At 35.5% G+C, this 6,345-nt stretch overlaps 1 pseudogene; it reads left to right on the forward strand.

The window, feature by feature from the left end:
* Positions 1-206: 206 nt before the first annotated feature.
* On the forward strand, positions 207-1,288 carry LOC110584140 (annotated as a pseudogene).
* Positions 1,289-6,345: the final 5,057 nt, after the last annotated feature.

Here is a 6,345-nt window from a genome sequence, read left to right on the forward strand (position 1 = left end):
AATTTGCTGCTAATACAGCCTGAGGAAAGGGCCTTCTACGTCAGCTTGAGAGAATCTTGAAGGCTTTTCCAAAAAATACTACTTGAGGTGAGATTAAAGATAAATAAAAGCTGTTTTACTTTAAAAAGGCAAAGGAAGAGAAGTGTTAGAGAACAAAATTTGATTTTACAAGAACATATTGACTATTTTTGTACCTGGTTGTTACCATGTATGTTTGCCATGGTAAGAAATTTGAATCACAACTTATGGACTGTGGTAGCCATTGAGATAGGAAGCATAGGGAATGATTTCAAATTGCCATTTTAGGAAGATAAGATTGATTCATGGAAGATAGATTGGGGAGGGCAGGATGGAGAGAGTGAATCAGATTTGCTAATGGTTCAAATGAGTAATGAGGAAGGTCTGAAGTAAGCCAGTAGCAACATGAATAGAGAGGGTGAAAATAGGACTAAAATATGATATTTAATTAAAAGGCATTAACATTGTTCTTTTTCGTGGTGCCACAGAGGCAGAAGGCTGCTTCAGGAGGAAGCTGAACATCTCTTTCCCAGCTACTAGCTGCCAGAAACTCATTGAAGTGGACAGTGAACATAAACTTCGTACCTTTTCTGAGAAGCATATGGCCACGGAAGTTGCTGCTGATGCTCTGGGTGAAGAATTGAAGGGTTACATGGTCCAAATCAGTGGTGGCAAGGATAAACAGGTGAGAATGATAAACATGGCTTCCCCATGAAGCAAGGTGTCTTAACCCATGGCTGAGTCCACCTGCTGCTGAGTAAGGACATTCCTGCCACAGACCAAAGAGTGTTGGAGAAAGAAAGAGCAAATCTGTTCAGGGTTGCATTGTGGATGCTAATCTTGGTGTTCTCAACTTGGTCATTGTGAAAAAAGGGGAGAAGGATATTCCTGGACTCACATACTACTGTGCCTCTTGCCTGAGGCCCAAAAGAGCTAGCAGAATACGCACACTTTTCAATCTCTCCAAAGAATATGATGTCCTCCAGTATGTTGTGAGAAAGCCCCTAAACAAAAAAGGTAAGAAACCTAAAACTGAAGTGCCCAAGATTCAGCATCTCGTTACTCCACGTGTCCTCCAACACAAACATCGACATACTGCTTTGAAGAAACAGTGTACTAAGAAAAATTAGGAAGAGGCTGCAGAATATGCTAAAGTCTTGGCCAGGAGAATGAAGGAGGCCAAAAAAAACTCCAGAAACAGATTGCCAAGTGACAGAGGCTGTCCTCTCTGAGAGCTTCTACCTCTAAGTCTGAATCCAGTCAAAAATAAGATTTTCTAAGAGTAACAAATAAATAAGATCAGCCATCTAAATAAATAAATAAATAGTATTAACATTATTGCTTATTCACAGAAAAGTACGAGTGAAGAGAGAGTTGGCAGTTAACTGTTGGGCCTATTGTATCAGTGTGTGTGCCATAAATTGAGAGAAGAAACCCAGAAGGAGAAGCACTCAGTGGAGAGAGAGGAAGTCAGTGGTTTCAGTTTAGAAATGTTGAGTCTGAGGATTACATAGGATGTCTAAAAGGTCCTTTTATATATGATTCTAGAGTACATGAAAAAATACTGGATAGAAATATAAATTTGGGCTCATCACTGTAAACTAGTAGATCAAAGAAAATGGGCATGAACAAGACTGCCTAAGTAAAGCAATAAAATAGAAGGAAAAGAAAGTGTATGCTTCAACCCTTGGAAATAGGATCATGTAAGACACAGATGGAGATAAATTTATTGAGTAGACATAGGAGGAAGCAGTCAGAGAACAAGAATGGAACTCAAAGGAACTGAGAGAATGAGAAGCGAGAGAGAAAAGAATTTCAAGATAAAGAGTGTGAACATTGTCAATTTCTCCAAGAGAGTTAAGTAAAAGAAGAAGAAGAAAAAAAAAATCCATTACCTATGATTCCTAGAAACTTAGAGGCAACCTTAGTGAAAACAGTGTCAGTGAAACAATGGGGCAGAATATAGATAAAATAATTTATTCAATGTTGCCCTTATTCTCCTTTTAAATAATAGTATGAAGTCATTTTGTTCTTTTCTAATCCCCCCTACTATTATGCTATAATGACTTATTTTGGTTTCCACTCTAGCAGCTTGGAGTATATCTCATTTAAGAATTCCTGAGTTATTTGATCTTGTACATGATATTAAAAATAGTAAACTTGTGCAAAAGCCCAAATAGGAAATTCATCTCTAAAAAGTATTTTCCTATATATAAAACCCATAAATTCTATTTCCTAGGGAAAAAAATTAATAAAAGTTCCATATCTGGTTATAGTGCTGCTTATGTATTTTGAATTTACATAGGGAGAAGAGGAGCTTATCAAGGCTTGATATTTTGCGACTGAATATGAATCCCAGGTGCTTCTTGTGGAAGAGAATCAAATATTTTAAACTCTTGTGTTGCAGGATTCATAACCTCAGGGATATGCAGGAAGTCTAAGAAGTCAGGGGTTCAGTGGGAGAAGAAGTGATGGCTCCAAGAGCAGCTTGGGCACAGAGATGGGAGTCCATCCCATCACAGTTGTTGTCTATTGCAGACAATAACTGTGTATGGCTCACTGATGGACTTTGGTTTTTCAAAACAAACAAACAAATAAAATGCCTCTCATCCTCAAAACTGCAAAGTGTTAATTGTCCTGTGGCACCCAGAGAGCTTCAAATTCAAGACCAGGCAATAATCAATTGTGTATAGTTTGTAGTGATTCTCCTAAGAGCCATTGTGAGCCTTTCTACCACTTTCTACACTGTGTTTGCTGCTTTTGTGATTTTATTCACCTGGACCATAAGAATATACCACACGAGGTGACTCTGGACCTGGACTAGATAAATAATTAATCCTCAACTCAGCCAGAAGCTATCACCGCTGGCTTTAGTTGACAAATAGCAAGCGTGACTCCAATCCTGAGTGTACAGACTTGGAAAAAGCCCTAAAGTGTCATGATATTTGCAATATGTGTGAATGACAATCTTTTTAATAGTTTCCTACCTCCTGTTTTCCCCAGTGATATTCTAGTAACCAGAAGCAGCCCGAGGGAATCTACAATGCTCTTTTTTTCCCCCTTACCACACAATAGCATGATTCAGCCTGTTGATGTTATATTCTTTACCATTGTTAAATCAGTCTGCTTAGAACATTAAATGTTCAAGATTGGCAGAACTTTAGAACTCTCTTCTTTAAAACCAATTTAAATTGCAGATATCTGTACTTAGCCTCAGAAATTCCACTGCATTCACTGTTAAAACAAGCAAGTCAATGCAAAAGGCCTATTCTAAATGTACTAACGGCAATTTCTTTTTTAAAATTTCAAGCCAGGTACCTTGGTTATCCATTTACTTTTCTTTTTTTTTTTTTCTATTTCATGCTAAACACGGGAATATTTATTAAAAAAAATAACTAAAAAAAAACTTTCTTGGGTAAGATCAACTTATGTCTCCCTACTAGATTCCTTTATCTCATATATACTTTTTTTTAATGCCCTAATTTTTTCCAAAGCAATAATTTTCTATAGACACAAAAAATCAGTACAACTTATTCAAATAATCTAGAGGTTCAAATAATGTCTAGAGAGGAAAAACAAATGCATTTAACATCTACTCAATATGTCGCTGGTGACAACCTCATTGACCAAGGCCATACTGATCCCTAAAAGCCCCTTGTCTATCCTTGACTTGATCGTAGAGATCTGTAGAAAGCTGTGAATATCATGGCCATGGGTTCAGCATCCTTTGTTTCACCAATACCCATCCCCATTGAAGTCTTACTACCATCTCTGAACACTGCTTTGATGGGGAAGTAGTCTTTACAAAGCATAGGATTATCCTTCATTCCCTCACCAATATTTGGGATTATCCTACTCTTTCATAATACTGAAAGATAATCTCTTCTATTTCCCTTCTGTATAACTTACTTCTTACTTCTTAAGCTTTTACATACAGAAAAAACAAACAAACAAACACAAAGAGCTGTTGCCTTCCTGAAATTCTGATTCAGGTATGCAAAGATCTCTGAGACAAGGAAACACTAGGGACCTTCCTACCAAAATGGAGAAGCAGGAAAGGGCCAGAGGTAGAAAACCCAAAGAGCAAACATCAATATCTCAAAAAAGTATCCTGCCGCCATGGTGGTTAAGAGCTTAGCCAAGCCTAGGTGCAAATCTTGACCTTGCCATTTATAAGTTGTATGACCTTGAGCAAGACATTTGACCTCTTTTTTCCTCAATATTTTATTGAAGAATATTGTATAATAATATATATGCTAACATATAGAGAGAAAAGTACACTTATCTGAAATATATAGCTCAACACATTTTCTCTAGGTGAACAGACCTAGGTAAGCAGCACCCACATCCAAAAAAGAATGCCATGAGACCCCCAGAAACCCCTCCTCTTAATACTCTTTTTCCCTTGCTAAAGTAACCACTATTCTGACTTCTAATAGCACAAGTAGTTACTGTTGGCTTCCAGGGACTCTGCCTCTTAGCCTCTTTTCTTCATTTGTGAAACGGAGATTATAATAGTATCTTTACCCCAGAGGTTGTTGTGAAAATTAAATGCATTAATATTTATGAAAGGCTTAGAAGAATCTACAGCACAGTAAAATAAAATAAATGTCTTAGAAGAATTAATGTCTGATTATTTGTTTAGTATAAGTTGTATGAACCTAACCTAAGAATTTTAATTAAAAATACGTAAATTCACACATGAGGAAGTAAATGAAGATCTACTCTAATTGAACTAAAACTCAATTTCACAAATGTAGCCTTCACTTCTACAAAGCAACCTTAGAAAAATATTGTACAGATTCCTTAGATTGGTTTGATTAAATGTAGATCTATATCTCAATGGTAATTTAACATGGTTTCTTTCTGAAATCCAACATTTTTTCCTATTGTGAAGTAGTTATACATCATATCATGTGTCATTTCAAAGAACTTCTAGATATTGTTAAAATTTATTTGTTGTATTGAAAATTTTGCATGTTGGTCATATATACAAACTATTAACTTGAAAAAAGTAGACAATAGGATTACAAATCTTTGGATTGAGTATATGTGGTTATCAAATCTTAAAAATACACATTTGTTAAAGAAAATATATCTAGAGAAGATACACCTGTCATCAGATTAAAGTGGTTCATTGCATACCAAAAGGGCATGAGATCAACATTAAGAATGCTATTTCATTTATCACCATTTCATGGTATTGATTTTTTTGTCCTTAGAAATAAGGAAATTTTATACCTGAGCTATCAGAAAGCAACATGACTTGACTCTAAACACATATTTCTTAAGGGAAAAGAAGAAAAAAAGCAGAAAATAATTTTTAGAAAAATGCATAGATTAAAACAATATTTCAAGTAAATTTTAATATATTTTCTTTTTTTGGTTTATTAACAAAACATTTATGTGATTGCTTTATTTTTCTGAAAATCTTTGTACTTACAAATTATGTTTCTAGTTATTCAGTGATACTACACAACTAAACAATTATATCTGAAGACACAATATCATGTTACATTTGGAAACACATGCCAAAATGACTGACAATACTAAACTAAAAGGTGTGAATTTAAAAAAATATTTAATAAAGAAACTTAGAAACAGATCATGTCAAGTTTAGAAGTACTCATTAAGAAGGGTGATTCTCTGAAGTTTCATTTCTACAAAAAAAGCTCAGATATTTTTGAACTATATTGAAAACCCCAAAAAGCAAGAAAATAAGTAGCCTGTATTTGACAGACCTCCAGTTGTTTTAGACTTGTTAGGTTGCTGGGGAAAATATTTGAATTTTTCCAGGGGATATGATATCTGCACCTTAGAATTTAGGCTCTAAAATATTTTCAAGTTATCAGAGGTAGTGCAAGTTTGTGAGTATGCAGCTGCTGCAGCCAGAATGGTGCCCTGCCCTTGGAAGGGCCTCACCTTGTAATTTGATGACGCCATCTTGAAATTCTTAATTTTTGAACACGGAGTCCCCATTTTCTTGTTTTTTAGACCAGCTATATTAAATAAACTGTCCTGATCAGAAACCTGCTCAACACCCCAGTTCTGTGACATATATATTCAATGGACATTCGGCCCATTTATTTCCTCTAAGACCATCTGAAAAGAATGTAAGCAGTGGCACTTGTCTTACCACATCCTTGAATCATGATATGTCTATGTAAATGGGCTACATGCTTTGGTCTTATTTCCCCTTGTGTCCCCTGGGAATTTTTTTTTTTTCTTTTGGTCAGTGATACCCTCTTCTTCTGTATCTTTAGACTCATCCTCCTCCACATTTGTTTACTTTTGGCCAAAATATGCCCAAATAGCCTTCATATTTAA

The sequence above is a fragment of the Neomonachus schauinslandi genome, chromosome 2, assembly GCF_002201575.2.
Source record: "Neomonachus schauinslandi chromosome 2, ASM220157v2, whole genome shotgun sequence".
Lineage (NCBI taxonomy): Eukaryota > Metazoa > Chordata > Mammalia > Carnivora > Phocidae > Neomonachus > Neomonachus schauinslandi.